Source organism: Pholcus phalangioides, unplaced genomic scaffold (assembly GCF_987345545.1).
Source record: "Pholcus phalangioides strain wild (caught in Gottingen) unplaced genomic scaffold, Ppha-v1.0 ptg000012l_1, whole genome shotgun sequence".
Lineage (NCBI taxonomy): Eukaryota > Metazoa > Arthropoda > Arachnida > Araneae > Pholcidae > Pholcus > Pholcus phalangioides.
The window spans coordinates 18991776-19013420 of NW_028301605.1; the positions used below are offsets into that span (position 1 = coordinate 18991776).

The following is a 21645-nucleotide window of genomic DNA, read 5'->3' on the forward strand; positions in this document are numbered from 1 at the left end:
GAAAATTCTCAAAATGGGCGAAAAACTGTCGGACAACAAGGGTTTCTGAGCCCCAACAATCACTTCCGGAATGTTTACTCTAGTTTCTGAGATTCCCTAGCAATGCGTTTCAGACGAGTATATGTCTATACAATGGTTTCACTTGTTTAACGATGCCAGTATTACGTATAACAGTTTATTCCTTTATAATGGTTTTTGCCACTTTTTCAATCCTTCCAGTAATTGAAGAAACCCGGATACAGCGCTGGGTATTACGGCTAGTATATGCCCAGCCATTCTCGAAGGTTTAAACTAACTCGTGGGTCACAAATGATAATGTGGCCTCTTAACGAATTCGGGGGGGGGGGGGGAGAGACAAAAAATTTCGAAGGCTTCTGTTTTCATATTTTTTTTTATATTTTTATGAGGGGAAATTCATCATTAAAATGCATTTTGTATTGAGATAACACTAAAACTTACACTTTGTAAAACACCAAAGAAATTTAGAAAAGAAATTGGTAAAAAATAGTTTTTTTTTATTATTATGCATTTGCCCTGTATATATGTCCGGGACCATAGAGGGTTAGACACTCGACAGTTTGTTGATGAATATTTATTTTTTGAATGACCCATGGTCTTCTGGAGCGCACTGTGCATCTTTTCTGCATCAGTGAGGAAGGACGTCGGCGTTCGTGAGCGGGCCTCGTGAGCGCTGAAGTCCTCACTGAAGCTGAAAAGGTGCACAGGGTGCATCTTGTAGCTTACCCTGCTAGATGATGCCGGGATATATTGAGTACGCTTCGTGAGCACCGTGGTCTTCACTGAAAGTAGGGAAGATGCACCGGGATCTCACCTAGAACTCTATTAGCAGGATTCGTGAGTACCGAGGCCTTCACTGAAGCAAGAAAAATGCAAAGGGTGCGCTTAGTGCTCTGCTAATTGATGTTTACCAGCAGATCCTGGTACATCAATATACCTGGGCCTATCTCGATACATTCCGACATGAAGTGGCAGAATACTGGGCTCACCCTGTACATCTTTCCTGCTTCAGTGAGGACCTTGGTGCTCACAAATCCTGCTCAATACATTTCGACATCAACTAGCAGAGTACTAGACGTTACTTTCGTCGACGAGCATCTTTCCTGCGTCAGCGAGAACTTTGAGTCCTGCTCAAAACAATTCAACATCAACTAACAGAGTACTAGGCACACCTTGTGCATCTTTCCTGCTTCAGTGAAGAAATGGTGCTCACGAATCTCGACCAATACATTCGACCATCAACGAACAAGGTACTTAGGAGCATCCTGTGTATCTTTTCTACTTCAGTGAGGTCATCGGTGCTGAATCTATTCTGATATCAAATACTGTACTTGACGACTTACCGACTAAAGGATCATCGAAACTATTTGTTTTCATATACTTGTGAGGAGCCAAAATAAAAATTAAAAATGAAAATAAATGAAACGAGAAAAAATATTTATCTCTTATTTCTTACTTTGATCTTCTTTCTTATTTTTTAACCCTTAGGGCGGAGAAATTGAATGAGATTGTTTCTTATGGTATCAAATTGGAATTTCTCCTTAATGGGATTGGTACACCCATCCCTTAAATTCAATATGAGAAGACTCCAAAGGATAGAAGAAAGAAAGGAAGAGAAAAATAACAACTAATGTAACGAGGTCGGGGGGAAAAATAAAGAGAGGAGTAAACGAAGTTTTTTTTAATTGCATTAATTGAACTCTTAATTTGATTTCCATCATCTCAGGAGATAAGATCGAGAAGAGAAAAAAATCTGCCGGATTTTCCCTCATCAATAGATCGGATGGAGGAAATTTCTTCTCATCTAGTCAAGATCGTTTAAGTATTTTGTGGCTTGAACAGATCGTCTTTCAAGCATAATATCAATTACAGAAAAAAAAACCCCATTACTAGATACATTATTTTATTTGGTAGAAAATCATTCGCATTTGTGAATAACATTTGCTAATACCGCTAAACCGCAGATGTGCCTCGTGATTATCACTCATTTTCTCACGAATTGTTGCATGTTTGACTATCTATTGATAGTTGACTAACTATTGATATGAAATTAATTTAAAAAATTTGAATATATTCAATATTTTTTTAAAATACTTCCCATGGGGGGGGGAGGTTAATATTTAAATCTCAGGTTAATTTTACTAACACACATGACGAGTAAACATTTCTGCAAAATTTCAACATTTTTGGGATGTGTTTGTGTGTGTGCGTTGTTGTGTATGTGTGAGTATTTTTTCTCTAATATCACGGATAAATTCAAAAACTGCAATGCCAGAAAATCGTAATAACAACCACGCTAAAATTTGAAAAAAGAGCGCAACCACACTTGCAAACACACAAGAGAGGAAAAACAACTGGTTTTCTGTGTTTCTTTCGGGTTGGTTATACGATGGTTATCTATTCCAAAATCACCAAGTTATATGTTTTGTGTACGTTGGCAAGATTGTGAAGTGACGTAATCAATTTTTAAAGAGTTATAACTGATTAATTATAGGTCAAATTATTGGGCGGTCGATAGTTACCACCCTGTATGATGATTTAAAATGCAATTTTTAATGCTAAGAATTCGATTAAAAACGATATTGCATTGCGGCAAGCAATACATCAGTGTTTTTCATCATTACTTTTCGGGTGGGCTTTGTGGCGGATGCGATGGGACAATGCGTTGGGTTTCTGCACCTAATGGGGTGCTCTGAGCCTCCGTGGGAGGTTTGCCTTCTTTCCTACGTGCTCTCTATACGTTCGTTAGAGGTTCCTCTTGGAATGTTTACGTGGGAACGTGTGTGGTTCTCTCAAGTGTTTTTCATCACGTATTGTTTAATTTCAATTTAACATGTCCGTGTCTAGTTGGCCTGACACTTACATCATATCATTGTGATTTTGACCTTGGCGAATAAAGCACTGTTGGTGAAATTGTTTTACACTAGCCACGAATCTCCGGCTAAAGATTTACGAACGTTTCGGACACAGAAAAAGGTTTAGGTTCAATAATCTGATTTACTTCCGAGCAAAAAGCCCTTTCGTGAGAATAACGGTTTTTTTTTTACAAGCCGCACTCAGTACCAATTCCTTCAATATTCACGAATTTTTGAACTATTTACAAATTTATGGAAATTCCTGTATTTCAAGTATCCTGTATTTTCAAGATTTATGCTTGCATAAAGCTGGGTCAACACCTGCAGCTCAAAAACCGGTTTTGGGGCGTTAGGTACGGAAAACCGATCATTAAAATCACCAGCGCAGTGCTGGCTACCTATGCCTCTAAACCGGTTTTTGCACTACGGGTATGGACCCGGCTTTACAGAAAACCTAAAATCATGCTGATTAGAGTGCTTATTAGTCTTCCTCACCAGCAGGTTGCATTGCAGAATTACTAGGCTCTTTACAGTAGAACGGACTTTCCAATTAGGCATACAGACTATATATCAGGTGTTTCTTGTCCTTTATTATTATACGTCTCTCTACTAAAGGATATATATATCCACGACTCTAGTTAATTGCTCGTTGTCAGTTACGTTGAAAAGGGATACAGAAACGTCCGAATGCAGAGCAAAACGGAATTCTGGCGGCAAGCACGTTTCCCGAAATCGGTGACAGTGGCCCGGTGATTGTTTCCTGGGATTGACGGATGGACCGCAAATTTCCCTTGCCGTCAATCATCCTTTCAACTGAATCCAGAGGAACCTCCGGATCCCCACCACAATGAGACGAGGTATGTAAACTGTAAACAGGTCGATGTCGTTTCATTCTATGTTTACTCCGTGGGTGGGGAGATGCTCTATGGCAGTCTTATTGCCTGAAATAGTATGTATAAACACGATGATTGGCATTCCTATTTTCTGGACATCACTGGTGATTTATTAGAAGTAATTAGTAACGATTTCGAGGGTGAAGAGGCGTTTACCTTGAGCTCGGAGCAAATCAAATCGAATGAATTCGTTCCTATTGACCATGCGCCTACGCCTAGCTGAATGCTCATCATGTAGAGGGTGAATTTCAACAAACATGATTCAGTGCCACATGAAATTTTACCATAAATTTGTGATAATATCAGTGATTTGATTAATCCGAAAGAAATATTGTTGTCAAATCAGGGAAAAGGTTGGCAAAATTAACCAGCTAAAACTATTGGCGAAAACCAGCTGGCGAAACTATTTTTCTCGAATAGGGTTGTGAATAAATGGAAATGCTTACCTCCGTGATCGTGAATTGTAACATAATTGGCATGCTTAAGAAGAAATACGATAGACATAGTGCGATGAATCTAGAAGCTATCAATACTTAGATAAGACCAGGCCTGTAGCCAGAAATTTTGTTCAGGGGGGGGGGGGGACAGAAGTGACAGAACAATAGATGTGGCCATCTTTTTCCCTTTTTTTGTCATTTTCTCACATTCCGGGAGGGGGGGACCAGACCCCCCAATTCCCCCCCCCCCGCTACGACCTTGGATAAGACAACCATAATCTTTTCTTGCGAGCAGTGCATTATATATTATTAAATATCAGTTTTTTATTTCGTAAATATTCTCTAATTTTGGGTTGCTATAGTTTTGCTATATTTGACATCAATATTTTTATGGTCATATTTTTTCAGTTACCTCGTTGAACAATTTTCCTCTTGCGGCCTTTGTGTTTGCATTTGTATCTGAAAGTACCACTACTTTTCCGTACATGCATCTCGTACACATTACTCTACGGGATTTGTAACGAATTGGTACATGCCGGAATGTGTGGTCTGAGTGTATGTGTGCTCCTAACGTATTTTTGTTGTGAGAATTGCGTCTTGCTACCATCTGCCCTCCTTATTTTGAAACAAAGATGGTAAATGCTTGAATTTTGATGTGATGTGAGTATCGTGTTGTAGGTCTGCCTGCTCTCTGTGGAGAGACTTTCTTTTCTTTAATGAAAAAGTTCGAAGTTGGAAAACCGCAAATAACCAACTTCAGCTGCGCGACAACGGGGTTGGAACCTGGCTCCTCACGATCAGAGTCCAGTGCAATGCCCACGTGAAAGCACAGTGGCATCATCTTACCCACTGCACCACTCGGCGCTATGTCCCAGGGCGGCAAATTGGTGGAATGAGTGGTCAAGAAAAGTAGACTAGAATGGGAAAAGGGTGGCTGAATTTGTTTAGCCTCACAGGTGGCAGTGAACATTACTGGTGATTTATTAGAAGTAATTACTAAACAAAACAATAAATCCAGTTTTTCCTGTTCGGTTACATAGTTTTAGAGGTAGTTGATGATCGCGGAGAGCAGGCAGACCTTAAAACTGTATTCGTCACATAAAATTTAAATTTAAACATTTAGCATCTTGACTTCAAAATATGGAAGACAAATAGCAGCATAAGCAAGAATACGAAACAAGCAGAACTTTAACGTATTTATGTTGCTGGAGACGACACATAAAACTCACGCAGATTCCGGCATGTACCGGCTCGTTAGAAATTCAGCAGAGGAATGTGTACGAAGTGCATGTAAGGTTAAGTAGTAGCACTAGTTGATGGTACCAAAGCTCATATGAAATGTTTGGGAATGAAATGATAAAGAGTTGGAGCAGCACAGATATCATGGGATTCCTCTCTCTGGGAGAATATTCTCTCTCCGTGTCTCCAATGGCAATGCTTAACTAATTGCGGTGAAACGGAGATTGATGATCCACGCAATCCCTAGGAGTAGGCCAATGACATTCCTGAGGAATGATATTGGATCCACCCTGTGGATTAGTTTCTAAAGTAAGAGCAAATCTTCAGAGAGAAGGTCTCTCCCTCTCTCCAACGATTAGTCACACCTCTGGCAATTAATTAAAGATGGTTTAGAAGTTCACTCATACGTCATCATTTAGGGCGAATGTCCCCCGACAAAAATTTCATCCGTAGAGTAGTACAAAGAGTAGATACTCGCAAGCATAGTTTGTATAATAATTCAGAATTAAGTTTTATACTCTGTGAGTTTGACTGAAAGCAAGTCTGGGTTATTTTCAGATTGAAATTTTCCAATTTGGAAGGCACTGGAAGCACTAAACAGTGGATTAAAGTGATATTCACGAAATAGAACTTTTAAAAACATTACAAATATATGAGGTAAATATTCTTATTTACACTCGTAATTATCATAATACAAGTTGGGGGAAGATGAGAAATGGTCACCTTTATTCACAACAATTTGTAAAATCACCCCTCCCAACAGCGAGCTCTAGATCCACCCCTGCTTCTTGCGAGGGGTTTTTATGCATGGCCGTCTCAATATCATGGGTCCTTGAACAAAGAGATGCTCTCGGGAGGCCCCCCAATGCTCAGCTGGAAGTAACAACTTACATATTTACAAACTTACATTCGAAAATCATCATCGTGCAGGCCACGATACGAGGCCCCGGGTCATGCTCACATCGGCCGATAGGTAAGCATGACCATAGTTCTATGGATTGCTCTGCTGGATTATGAAAGTAGTCAGATTTTTCCTAACATATTTCACTTGAGATCATTATTTCTCCACAGCCCTCTGTGGCCCCTTTCTCACTAGTCGTGGCTCCCCTTTCCATCTGATTTTCATCCGTGGCCTTCTTAAAATATCTCACGACCACAAGGGGGGTCATATGGCCCCATGTTGAAAACCACTGGATTAAAGCTCTCCTGAAAACAATTCAGTAAATTCAAAGGTATTTATTATATATTGAATTAATCCTCCGTAAATATAATTTTTTTCAATTCCAGTTCCTAACGAATATATTCGGATTAGATCTTCAAGAAAATTCGATGCTTAATTAAATTTGTATTTTGCAACACTTGGCATGAAAAATAAAAAGGGGAATTGCAAACCCCTTTCATAAAACCCATTGCATCAGCATTCTGCTGATGCCATGAAATTAAAATGAATTACTTCTCAACCAAATCCGTTTCCCTCCCCTAATTTTTCAATGCAATTTTCAGAATTTAGGTAACACTTTTTGTATTAAGACGATGATGAGAGAGAGAGAAAAATCATTTTGTAATATTTAATCCAATAAATATCCGAACAGTGTTTCTCCTTAAATTGCATGAAATGAATGTGGTGTGTGAAAAAAATTATCAAATGGAAAGTTGTGATTTTATTTTATGTAACCGATTTCTCGAAAATTAGTTTTCTATGTAACCTTTCCTTCCTTAAACTCGTATAAATCCAGCGATTTCCGTGACATTCCGCAGGAAATTTACGGTTACCATACGTCCGGAATTTCCTTGGACATTGCCGTGTTTTCACGTATTTCCAACGACGCCCAAGTTTAATTTTCATTTCTTACTGAAATGAAGGAATATAATTATCTCTCCCAACTCTTAATTATATTATGATAATTACGAGTATAAATGAGAATATTCATCTCACATATTTTTCGTGTTTGTAAACGTTTTATTTCGTGTATTTCATTTCAATCCACTGCAATTTGCTGTAGTGCTTCATTTCCCCCACCGTTGGCAATTTTTCAGTGATATCAACGATAGTTTGCAAATTTCCTTACCTATAGTGGCATTTTTTGGTGATACAGAGTGTTTTCCCGTGTTTGGGTAATACTAGGCTGATCATATTTGCTGGAGAAAAATACAGGAAACCGGGGTTCGAAATACGGGACATTGCTATTCATCGCTAAAAATGGTGCCAAAAGTAAGCAGAATCACGCGCGCGCGCGCGAGCGCCAACTCGTACTAATCACAGTGAAGTCGCGAATCGCGGGAAATGACGCATCGCTTTATTGCAGTGAATTAAAATAAAACAAAAACATGACAAATATATGAGATGAACATTCCTATTTGTAGCCGTAATTAAGTCGTAGTATAATTAATTGTCGTAGTATAATTTCTGAGTTAGGAAGACGATTTTATTTGTTGATTAGAAGAATAAAAAGTCGAGTTGGCTTCTTTAAAAATACGTAAAAAATCGGGACATTCTTGCAAAAAAAGTCGGGGGCAGCCAGATAAACAGAATTACCGGGATTGTCCCGGGAAATACGGAGCGTATGGTCACCCTAGAGAATACCAATATTTCCATATTACTTCTCAAGGAAATATGGTCACTACAAAAACAATTTGGACTTTTATTTTAAAGGCTGACCATATATATCACCGAGAAAAATACGAAACATCAATTGCCGTCATAAGAGTAGCTAATTACCGTTAAAATCGGGGAAACAGCCAGTGGTGGGAAATAAAAGGCAGGTGCAAATCGAAATGAGTTGCAACGCTTTCACGGAAAAGCCATTTACGTGATAAATTAGTGCGATGAAAATTTTCATGTATAGTCGTAAAATGTCATAGGACTTACTGGATAGGCTTAACTTGCTAAAATTATCTTCATCCACGGGTTTAGTGAAGATTACAAATTCAAATTAACTTTGTTAAAAGAAAACGGGAAGCACCGGGACAATTAAATAAGCAAAGTTGGGACGGACAAATATACGAGAAAATACGGGAATTTCACGTAAAATACAAGTCACATAGTCATCCTATATATTCAATACATTTCATGCTAAAAATCTGTCTTGAAAGGAGACTTCTTTCGACTTTTCTACTCACCCTGTTTTTCAGACGTCAGATACGAGACTCAATAGGAAGTTCAGTGAAAGCTGCAGTTAGTTTCGAAACCGTGACTTCTACGGACGACTCTTGTAACGACAACTGGCATTGGAATCAAATAGTTAGGGGATCGAGCTCAGCATATACGGTGCTCACTCGGTCGTTGTCTATCGAAAAACAAAAAAACAAAAAAAACAATTTAGCTTATAGAATTTAAGTATCATAGAAAATAAAACACGAGTTACTTACCTTGGCCAACGCCTTCTATAGCAGAAAGCCTTCGCGCGAAACTCGTGACGTCACACAAGTCGTCCAATTCTCCTTTCGTCATTGGATTACTGCAAAAAAAAACTTAGATTTCGCATGCGTCGGACCGCTATATCCAATGGCTACAGGTGAAATTGACCATCCCAGTGACGTCGAAGTTCGCGAGGAGGCTTTCTGGTATACAAGGCGTTGCCTCGGCCACCGCCGGATATGATAATTCTCTTCGAAAGTTTCTCGGTATTTTATTTTCTTAAAGCAAAAAAAAAATCTGCATCCTACACCAGGGAGCACCATCAACATCTCGCGAGCAGCAATTTGGTGCCACTGGTCAAATTACAATTTAAAAACAAATACGATGACCATGTTCGGGTGTAATTCGAGAAACTATACATAGAATAATACAACCATGAATATTTTTCATGGGCATTATATAATATCTTTTTCATGCATATATAGTCTTTAGTTTTTACAATTGCATTTTTAATTGTGTTTCTGTGTTTTAGAAATATATGGCATCCATATTTGTTATGGGCATCTTTTTGTTCGGGCCTCCACGTCGGGCATCTGTATTTGTATTATGATTAAGATTTATCATTAGATCAGCGCATTTCACTACTACATTCGATCTTTCACAACATTTTGCATTTGCATCTTTAATTCACAAATACCGATGCTATTATGATTATTCTACCACATATGACGCGTGCAATGTCCACTCCCTTCCAAGTAGATAGGAAATGAAATATGGAAAAATAACGAGGAAATATGTTTACTTAACTAACACCCTGCTGTTGAGGGATCAAACCCCGGGTTTTTGACCCGAAGGTTTTGGCTGAGCCAAGGCCCTACTACAGATATTATTTAAGAATACGAAGCAAATCCAGAGAATTAAGAACAAAAATGACATTTCTGGTCTCACACAGAGTTTTTTCATTAAATACTCATTGACAAAATGATTGAAAAATTTCCCATTTCCTCACTTTTATTGCTGAAAAATATCCCAAATGCATTTCATAACAGAATGTAATCGAATGTATTTCTCCCCATTTACCCGACAAGAAGAGAAAAACAGCTGACTGCCGTGCACGAGACGCGATTTTAATTTCGTTTGCGCCTTTTCCATTCGCATGATATCCAACAGGAATCGAAACATGTCATACGAACTGACATCCAGGCAAGATTAAACGCCCCATTACTCTGAGAGAGAAAAAAAGGAAATCACTCTGCAAATGGACCAGACGCCATTATGAATTCAGCCTTTGTTCGGAGTTGGATTTTATTAAGTTGGACTGACAATCGATTTCTGTCTGTTATACGTGAGTTTTCGTGCCCCTAAAAAATACAAACAGTTGAAAGATGATAATACGTGTATGTGTGCGGCCGCCACCAATGCGTAAATTGATAGTTTCGGCATTTATTTTTGATGCAGAAAGATTTCGGCCTTTAATTATATATAATTTGTTTTTGATGGATAATTTCAATGATATCAATTGAACATAAATGATCAGTATAGCCACCTGTAGATCATTGCAATGACTGTAATATGGGGGAAACTGTTGTACGTACCTTGACCATATCATTGATCATTTGACCATTGACCACGCAAACTTGACCTTTTTTGGATAATTCTAATGATATCAATTGAACATAATTATCAGTATGGCCACCAGAAGGTCATTATAACGACTGCATAATATTGGGTGGTGTTTCTCAACTTATAGTCCAGACTTAACTTATACCAGGCTTGATAAAATTACTCGCCCGTTGCAATTAATGGGCTCAAAAAATATTGTACTTTCATACTCAGGTTCACGAGCCGCCTCTGATAGATTACATTCTTCTTTCTGGCACTAAACGGTCCCAGGCCCTGCCTATTAACTGAAGTTTTCTTCTCCGTTGTGTAATTATGGCTCAACAAAAAACCTGATGACATGTGAATTTTTACTATGTGAAGTTTTGAATGAATTAGAATTTCTCGGCAAAATATTTTACTTAGAAACGTGGATTTTTTTTTTTTCAGGGGAGAGACAGGGAAACAACTTTCTAATTGGATGTGTGAGTGTCTAATTCAAGTGTCCGTATATGAAGATTTTTTTTGAGACCTCAATTAATATACAGTCCCGTACAACATGAATGGCGTATTTCAGTTCTACGTGTTAATTTGATAATTTCTCCAATTGGAAGTACGCCTCTACAATCAACGGTTCGCCAGTAAAATGCGGCAAATGGGAATTAGGTGATCACCCTGTGTATAAAACAACGTTCTTTGTGTTTCATCATAAAATCGTTTCACGTTCACACAACAAAACAAAGTTTATCAAATCCTAGGGAAAAAAATTGTCAAAACGAAACCTTTTTGACAAATCCATTGCGTATATTTATCTTCCATTCCCCTTATATAATATGTTTGGAATATCTCTCAAAATAATCTAAAAATAAATCTGCCAACGTAGGTGTCTTCTTCTTCACGTCGCAGTCATACGCAACTGTCGTCTTGAGATTTCTTATTTCCAGAAAACTCGACGAAGATCCGTTCCCATGTTTTCCGGTCACTTGTCATGAGGTGGGGGCGGGTGGTGGTGGTGGTGTCTCGTGTGTGTGTGTGTGTATACGACGTATATACTCGGCATGTGACGCAACTGACAGGAAAGAGGTGCGAAAAAACATCGATCTTCATCATCGTAACAATTTTATATACAAGGAGCAAAAAAAATCAAATTTTTCTATAAAACCGTAGGGGCCAAACACACTTGTGCTGCCGAAACATTCATGTCTACGCGTTACATTATTGTTCCCTATGTATTTTAAATTCATGGATGTGTCACATTTTGTAAATATCGAACGAAAATGTTTAGCCTTCGAGAACGAATTCATACGGATGGGGGGGGGGGAGAATTTTGGCCATTTTCTCACTCCAAAGAAACGCAATTTTCTTTTTTATAAATTTTGATAGCGAAGAAATGCGTGGGACATTCTTCAGGGGTCTCAGGGTTTCTGCATCAAGCAACTGCGTTCATGATAGGTTTTGAAACACCCCTGTTTATTCCCCCCCCCCATCCTAAATTTATGTCATCAAGGCTCTAGAAAGAAAATTGATGAGTCTAGTGTCGCACATCATCCTAGATGTCCAAATAACAAAAAACTGTATTGAACAAACGCAGAAAGAATTGTTACTTAAATGAGCCGAGGACCGTATAAAAGTTTAGATTTATGTATTAACTATTATTATAAAAAATAGATTATGTATTAAGGGTCCGGACACACCCCGCTTCCCAAGGGCAATCACCACAGGGAATGTAATAAATGCCCCATTGTTCATTCCGTGGTACAGCATCTTTAGGGGACATGAAACCAAAGTTTTTAGTGGGCACATCTACGGTTTATTGTTAGCATAGAAAAAATAATAGTATATATATTTAGTCTATGGTTGTTAGATTAAACTTTTTAAGAATCGGTTTGATCTTTAGTGAGAGTATTGGATCGTAAATCACGATCCATTACATACCGTCACGTCTCGGCATATTCATGGGACCACGACCGGAAAGAATGAGATCCACGATAGATGTCAGGTGCACAAAAGAACGTCGACGTTGGCAGCAACGGCAGAATATGCGTGATAGAATTTCGTTCCCGTCATTCGATATGGAATCCTGGGGAGGTGAAAACGAAAAAAAAATTCGACTCTAATAAATTTCCGCCGGAGCCCATGAGCTCCATCCAGAGAGGGAAAAATGAATAATTAATATTTCAGTGAGCAGAATCGTCGCGGTACTGGAGGCCGCGCTCATACATACCCGTACGTGCCAAAGAGAACGATTAGCTCTCTTAGTGGGTTTCATATCCCTCAATTAATCAGGAACAAGTCACACGCTCCAATACCACATATGTCATGTAATTAACGAGACATGGAGAGATGGCGGATTCCCCCCTTAACCTCTCGGATAAGTCTCACATCAAACGTTCTTGATGCAGAATTCTTGTCTAAAATGCATGGTTTATTCTTTGAAACCTTTGCGTGTACTTGACAGGCGTGTGCAATGTCACTTCTATCTCCCTTCCGAGAGTGTCATTCCTAAAAGCCACGCAAATATTAAAACGTTATCTTACAGTATAATTCTTAGGATGAGTATAAGTGAAAGCGGAGGTGGTAGCAACAATTGCTTCGCTTGATTGCCATGGGCACCATCTTGCCCATGGAACCCCCCCCCCCCCCCCCGCATGGAAAAGCCTGATGAACCTCTATCGGTATGAACTTTCTGAATTTTTTTTAATGTAATTTACTATAACAATTAGATTATAGGGCTCTGCATGTCTTTTACCTACACACATCAAGGGGTCCGTATGCCTCCTACGTATCCCATGTTCCGTATTACTGTGCCTATCTACCTCAACGATTTTTTCTGGTTTTCTGTGCTATCAGCAATTAATTTTATTCACAACTCATCTCGTTATCAAAAGAACCTGTTAAATCCAGACAATACCCCAAAGTAAATTTTTACAGTCCGCCAATCGCAATGTTGTTCACTATAGACTGATAAATAAACTGATTTATTGCATTGCCGAAGCGAAAATCCCTTAGTAATTTATGAGCATTAAAAAATAGAAAAAAAAATTCTTTTCTGATCGAATAAAAGCGAATTTTCAGTTTCGGGAAGTTTCCAAATTTATTATTGAGATTAAAAATGTCTTCGCCTGTGAAATCTCTCGAGGTGCGCGATAACGCATGAGCACGATCTCAATAAATTTAAAAGTCACTTTTCTATTGAATTAATCTTCGGTAGATAAGATTCTTCTTCTCGATTCCCGACGAGTAGAATCGAGATTAGATCTTTCCAGAAAGTTCCACTGTAATGTATTCGGGCTTTGTATTTTGCGACACGCGATTTCTTGGAATGGGAAAAAGGAAGGGAATCGATAGCCAAAGTGTTGGCGACCGAGAAAGTAATTAATAACTTTTCAAGTATAAACCCACCAGATTCTTCTTTTTATCACTTAAAATATCGGGAATGTTTTCTGAGAATGTTTCTGTGAAAATGTGTCTGGCTCAAACTTAGCTACAAAATGTGCAAAAAGGGGAAAACCGGAGTCCTAACAAATTGCAAATGAATTTTTTTCCAGTGTTATAATGTTGGTTACTTGTTCCGTACTTCACGGAAGCGATAATAATATCTAAATTATAACATTATCCATGATTATCGCTTATTAAGCGGACGATTCTAGCGGCGTATACTTTACATGTTTAAAATAATCAAGTTCACTAAAACTGAATTTTTGAAATATTTTGTAACTATTTTTGATTTTCTATACCGGATCCAATTAATTTTTTTCCTGAAGATACAGACGCAAATCCGAATGAAACGGGAAATTAACTATTTATCAGTTGATTTGATTTACATTAATTATCTTTTTCCACTAACTGAAAATTTCTGATCATTTGTTATCAAGTTCTTAAGGTTCGAAATAGTTTCGATGAGAAATTTCTTCTTCCTGACATTGATAATTAGTTACTTAGTTTTCTCCAATTAGTTGTTTGCTATTCGATTCGCTGATTACCGGAGATGAAGCCTCAAAAATTAATTAGTTTGTATTTAATTACGATAGATATATATATAAAAGAAATTAAATTAACTACATTTCACTATGCGTTGTTACTTAACAGATTTCAAGAGAAAATACATACTTGTGAAACATTAGGTAATTTAATACAGGGTAATTTTACATTTTTAAAATTAATTTTAAAATTTAACGTATTAATAGTTTCGAATGAAAATTGCATAATTATGAAATTGGAGAAGTTAATTGATTACTTGAAGCGATTTCGGTGACTTCAAATTCGTAAAATGAAATATAGATGGTGTATGTGTATGCATTAGAGACGCCCTCTAATTTCCAAATAAATGAATGGAGACGTTCGTAAATATAGTTGGAAATTTTTTTTTCATCTATAGTTTATTCAATTATTGCTGTTGCAACCCCTGTGAAAAAATTCATAGCTTTTGATAAGCGTAACATGTAGTAATAGTTGGAAAATCCATGCTGGTATTAACCTTTGATCTCTCTCGCTCTCTCTATGCTGACCCCCGTGGGCCCTTGGCACCCTTCTAGAGCAACGGTTCTTAACCGGTACTCAGTGTGCACTTCCCAGGGGCTTACTAATATTCTGGGGGGGGGGGGCGTCCGCGAACCCAGCTTGGAACTTGAAGGTTGCCTGTGGCAAGTAAGAGATAACCTGTATCACAAGGTTCCTGGGAAGGGGTCCGCGAACTCAGAGCATAGGACTTAAAGGTTGCCTGTAGTAACTAAGATATTATAATCTGATCACAGTTATCCTGGAAGGGGATCCAAAAAGTCAGCATCGGATTTAAAGGTTGTTTACACAAATCAGAGATAATAGCACGATATCACAATTATCCTTTGGGGGAGTATAGAGGGCACGCAAAATCAGCAGGGGACAAAGGTTGCTCGTGGCAAGTAAGAGATAATAACACAATAGTATAAGTATCCCGGAGAGGCACCGCAAAGTCAGCACTCAAAGGTTGAATGTGACAAGTAAGAGATTATAACAAGGTATCACATGTACCCTGGAGGGGAGGGTGTCGCTAGACTCAAAGCGTTTCCTTGGTTAGTAAGAGATTGTAACATGCCGTGCCCTATTTCTGCATGAGGAAAAGAAGCACTTGCGTAGTTACCCATAATTTTGGGAGTCCAAAATTAAATAAAATTGTGTTTGCTAACTCGGCAAACAAGTGTTCAGCCTTGTCCTAGGGCCCCCTCTTTAAATCCAGTTTTGCCAAAACAGGTCGCTGATAACACAATGCCACAAACTTCCTTGGGAGGTGGTTCACGAAGTCGGAAGTGAAACTGAAGGGGTGTCTGTGATAAATAAGAAATCATGATCAATTCAATCAATCATCGTCAATGTCAAGGGAAAATTAAAGGGCAAAAAAATTCGCATGTGAAATCTTGATTGGCCTAAGATTTTCCTAATTTCCCTCCAAGCGCTCTCCAAGAAGGCAACTAAAGTAATTGCTAGACAGAAAGAAAGAGTATAGCGTATATAAAATACAGATCATTCCATTAACACTAACTGAATTTTCTCATCTCACGTATAATAAACTCAAGTAAATGCTTCTAGGTACTTTGAAACAACCACCAGATAGACCCGAGTTGTGCTTGGTTTCAAAGAAACAAAGTTAACGGCATTAAATTGTGATATGAAACAACCTGACTAATTGCTTTCCGCAAGCACGAACACATTCCAGTGAATGTTGCACAAACTACGCACTGAAACTTTTCCCATACTCAAAACCCTGGAACATATTTCCGTAACTACTAACATGGGCGTCTGAACATTAAGGAATTAACTGAACTTTTTCCTGAAGAGATAAATTTTCTCAATTGGTATTTAACACGAGCTGTATATCGTTGGACATCGCACTTGCGTTCTTAAAAGAACGTACAGGTGTAGATGGATGTATAGAGAGCTCTACATTCTTCTCCTTTCCACGTTATGTTCTTCATTGAGTGGAATTTGAAACAACACGTTTTCGACGAGCTTTAAGAGCTTTGAGCTCTTTGTTAATACTCCAGGAGTACTTGGCACCTCTCCAGGGGAGATTAGCAGCCACTTTAAATTTGCATAATAGCTCAATCAACCATTTCCAACACCTGAGAATGTGCTTTGCAAATCTGCAGTTTTACGATCGAGATCAAGGAGGGAGCCTTGTTTGAACATTAAATTTCAGTTTGTTGTTTAATTGCTCAAAGAGTCGCTACCAATTCTCTGCCCGAGACACTTCCAGTTGATTTATCGAATAATTTCTTTCTCCTTCGACTAGAAAAACATTCAATAGATGGAAAATATTTTAGTAATTTGTTGAGCGAACCCCTCCATTAGAAAGTCTCGTCACAACGAGCAACAGACCCTACAACGGTAGAAATAATCAATCATAAAAACTACTTCAATTTACAGATGGCAGCACTAACTTCACATGCAATACCAAATAAGCTACGCACACTCTTCGGCACAACTCATCCCCTGTAAGTGAGTAAAACGACAAAATATTCTACAAATTCTACTACTGGCTCCGCTTCATTAGCAACTGAAGATGTCCGCCTAAGCTTCATTTGCAGCTGAAGATGTCTGTCTTTGCTAAGGCGCGGATCTAGGAGTGACATTGTAAGCAGGAAAATTTGTTACCCCGTAAAATTTTTGGGACGATCCCCCCTACAAAATGAGTCGCCTCTCCCGAGATCCGTTTCTGCCCCGGACAGGAACAATTTCCAGTAAACATTGTTAATAATTTAATAACATTAGATGGAAGGGATAAAAATGGTATCATATTAAGCTAATGAATTAATTTACATAGTATAATTATTTTTCCCAGGTTATCGAATTAGTTGGGGCTAAAAAAAAAGAAATACTTTGATGTCCAGAGAATGAGATTTAATTAAAAGATTTCTCACAGATTTGTTTTCATTAATTAGAAAGCTACGAAGATGAAAGTTTTCGTCAGGAAATTTTGCAAATTTTATATTGATCGATTTATTTCATTGTGTTTTTGCACTAAAATGGCTCTATCCCTGCTTGTTTTCGCTCGTCCCAATAGTAAATCACATGTAACACGAGGGTTCTTAACCATGGGTCCATGGACCCTTCGGGGAGTTCGGAGTTCCTTGGAGGGACTTCAAGGGGTCCGTGAACTCGAATGAGAAAGAAATAAACTTATTCTTTTCACATCATAATATATTGGATATCATTCAGTATATTCATTCCCCCTTATTTTACTGCATAAGAAGGGAATCTATAATCTTCATTTTATTGGCACAGGTGGATCCGTGGACTTACTTTCTTGACACTATGTGTCCGTGGCCTTCATTTTATTTACATGGAGTAACGCGGGTGGTGCAGGATATTCATTTTATTGACAGAAAGTGCATATAGCACCCATTGTAGTAGCACAATGTATTGTTTTCATTTCATTGGCACAAGGTGTCAATTGCTTCCATTTCATTGGCACAATTTGGTATTTGCTTCCATTTCATTGGCACAATTTGGTATTTGCCTTCTATTCGATTTTCTGCGTGTATGTTCTCTATACAAATCTACTACAATTTTAGACCGATCGTCGCCAAATTTTGCATGTAGTATACCAAACAAGGCAAGGATTGAACGATAGGCTACTTTAAAAGTTTCTCAGAGCAGGGCAAATGCCTGAAACTGGAGAAAAAATGTCGGGCAACAATGGTTTCTTGGCCGCAGCAATCACTTTCTGAATGTTTACTTTTATTAGCGTGGTTTCCCTCACAATGCGCTTCAGACATGCATAGGCTTTTGCAATGCTTTGTCACTTGTTTAATGCTGCCAGTATTACGTATAATACAGTGTGGGCAAAAAGTCCGCAAAAACTTTAAAAATTCACAAAAACTGGAAAAATAACCGAAATATAAAAACGGTTTGCAGGGAATTTTTTAAGACCACGGGGGAACCACAAAAACAGCCGATAGGTGGCGCTGACGCAAGAAAGTCGAAGAAAAGATACGCAACTAACGAAGAGAATACCCCCAAAATCGTTTATAACAGTAGCATGTGTTCCACATCACCACCACCACGGGGGTAACACATTTCAGGCGAGTCACAAATCCCGCAACGGCAGAGTGCAGCAGGTCCACATACACGGTTTACAATGGTGAACTGGTTGCGGATTAGGAGCGCAAGTTCTTATAACCGTCTCATTTGCATATTTTCACTGATGTCGCTCGTACCAGCGCCACCTATCAGCTGTTTTTTGAGGGGTTTTTTTTTCCTGTCTTAAAAAGACACCGGTTTTTTTCCGGTTTTTATTCATTTTTAAAGTTTCTACGGACTTTTTGCACACCATGTAGTTTATTCCTTTATAATGGTTTGTCACTTTTCAATCCTCCTGGATCTTGAAGATAACCCGGGCAGCGCCGGCTATTATAGCTAGTAAAAATAAATTCTTCTAAAATTTATACCCGAAAGTTCTACCTGCTGTATAGTTCGTAGATAAATTCCGGATAAGGGAGTGGGTGGTCAGCAGATTGTTTTGGAACTTTATATAGACCATACACGAACTAGAGAAAAATCGGCTGTCAAAGCCAACGGGTGTTTTTCCTGTAAAAACATGAAATTCCACAGATTGCTTCGGCCGAACTTTAGTGGATCGCGATGGGGATCCTGCGATTCTAATGGAGTGTAATGTTCTATCGATAACAAGTTATTAACTGTTTGGAAATTATTAGATGGGATTTGGTCATGAAATGTATGGATTCCATTTTGTGGGGATTCTAATTAATAATTTTGTTTAAAAAAAACAAAGCCGATTATGTAATCATATTAACGGCGATAATGAGAAAATTACGAAATTATGATATTGGGAAAGTTTTTCATTTTGTGTGTATTTTCCGAATTTTCTCACCCTTGAATTGAAATTTAAGGCAATTATAATGGTAATTGCCCGATAAATATGTACTTCAGCATCTTCACTGTGCTGAAATACATATCTGTTTGGCTATAATGAATTAGGTTATATTCCGTTACGAATTATTGGATCATTGAGAGAGTGTATTACGCGCAAAAACTTACTGTTGAGGAGCTTATTTTTTTTTTTCGTGAAGTATTGTTGAAAGATATGTTATAATTGCAATAAAATATTATTTTAAATTGTATGTATCTTTAATGTTTAAAACTGCGTGTGCAGAGAATTGTTTAATAAACATTTTCCCTCTAGTAATTGTTTTAAATAATTGTTAAACATCAATTAAAGAAATCATTTTGAGATTATAGAAACATGAAAAAACTTAACGCATTGTTGAACAGCATCCTTGAAGTATTGATTAAAAACGTTTTGTCTTGACGTATTGTTGAAGGGCATTATGTCTTGAAGAATTTTTGAAAAGCATTCTGTCTTGATTGAAGGATTATTGAAAAGTATTCTGTCTTTTTTGAAGTACTGTTGAAGAGCATTATGTCTGGAAGTAATATTGAAAGTAATTTTGTCTTGAAATATTGTTGAAGAGCATTCTGTCTGGAAGTATTATTGAAGAGCATTATGTTTTGAAGGATTTCTGAAGAGCGTTTTATGTCTTGAAGAATTGTCGAAAAGCATTCCGTCTTAAAGGATTATTGAAAAGCATTGTCTTTTGAAGTACTGTTGAAGAGCATTATGTCTTGAAAGATTGTTGAAGAGCATTATGTCTTGAAAGATTGTTGAAAAGCATTGTCTTTTGAAGTACTGTTGAAGAGCATTATGTCTTGAAAGATTGTTGAAAAGCATTGTCTTTTGAAGTACTGTTGAAGAGCATTATGTCTTGAAAGATTGTTGAAAAGCATTGTCTTTTGAAGTACTGTTGAAGAGCATTATGTCTTGAAAGATTGTTGAAAAGCATTATGTCTTGAAAGATTGTTGAAAAGCATTATGTCTTGAAAGATTGTTGAAAAGCATTATGTCTTGACGTAATGTTTAAAATAATTTTATCTTGAAGAGAAGGATTGTTGAAGAGCATTCTGTCTTGAAGTATTGTTGAAGAGCATTCTGTCTTGAAGTATTGTTGAAGAGCATTCTGTCTTGAAGTATTGTTGAAGAGCATTCTGTCTTGAAGTAATGTTTAAAATCATTTTATCTTGAAGAGAAGGATTGTTGAAGAGCATTCTGTCTTGAAGTATTGTTGAAGAGCATTCTGTCTTGAAGTATTGTTGAAGAGCATTCTGTCTTGAAGTATTGTTGAAGAACATTCTGTCTTGAAGTATTGTTGAAGAGCATTCTGTCTTGAAGTATTGTTGAAGAGCATTCTGTCTTGAAGTATTGTTGAAGAGCATTCTGTCTTGAAGTATTGTTGAAGAGCATTCTGTCTTGAAGTATTGTTGAAGAGCATTCTGTCTTGAAGTATTGTTGAAGAGCATTCTGTCTTGAAGTATTGTTGAAGAGCATTTTGAAAAGCATTCTGTCTTGAAGTATTGTTGAAGAGCATTTTGAAAAGCATTCTGTCTTGAAGTATTGTTGAAGAGCATTTTGAAAAGTATTCTGTCTTGAAGTATTGTTGAAGAGCATTTTGAAAAGCATTCTGTCTTGAAGTATTGTTGAAGAGCATTTTGAAAAGCATTCTGTTTCGTACGAAGCACTATTGAAAATTGTTCTGTCTGGAAGAAAGTTGCAAGCATTCTGTCTTTCAATATTTTTTATATCTATTGTGTCTTTTAATATTGTTGAAAAGCATTCAGTCTTGAACCATTATTGAAAAACATTTTCTTGAAACATTGTTCAAAAACATTTTCTTGAAACATTGTTCAAAAACATTTTCTTGAAACATTGTTCAAAAACATTTTCTTGAAACATTGTTCAAAAACATTTTCTTGAAACATTGTTCAAAAACATTTTCTTGAAACATTGTTCAAAAACATTTTCTTGAAACATTGTTCAAAAACATTTTCTTGAAACATTGTTCAAAAACATTTTCTTGAAACATTGTTGAAAAAAATTATCTCGAAACAATGTTGAAAAACATTCCGTTTTGAAGCATATACAGTTGGAAGCGCATCTCCTCTCGAGGCAGGTGCACATGATGAATTGCTGAGAAGCGTTCTCACTTTATCAATGAAGAAGCATTTAGAATTTTCGAAAAGCATTTTCATTTAAAACATTCTCATGTTTCAAGCATTTTGTAAAGACATTTGGTTACAGGAATTTTCGGAAAGAATTTCATATCGCGAATCTCATCGTTTATAAGCATTTCTTCAACAGCATTTCTGCAAGTTTTGCTAGAATCTCACTGTTGAAACACATTTTTTTCTGAATC

General features: G+C 37.5%; 1 protein-coding gene across 1 annotated transcript in view; it reads right to left on the reverse strand.

Annotated features, from left to right (window-relative positions):
- LOC149079830 (uncharacterized) overlaps positions 1-21645 on the reverse strand; it is a 69673-nt gene that overhangs the window by 932 nt on the left and 47096 nt on the right. The window contains exon 2 of the mRNA XM_089240321.1: positions 8563-8729. The gene's annotated coding sequence lies outside the window, so the exon portion shown is untranslated. The remainder of the gene's footprint in view (positions 1-8562; positions 8730-21645) is intronic.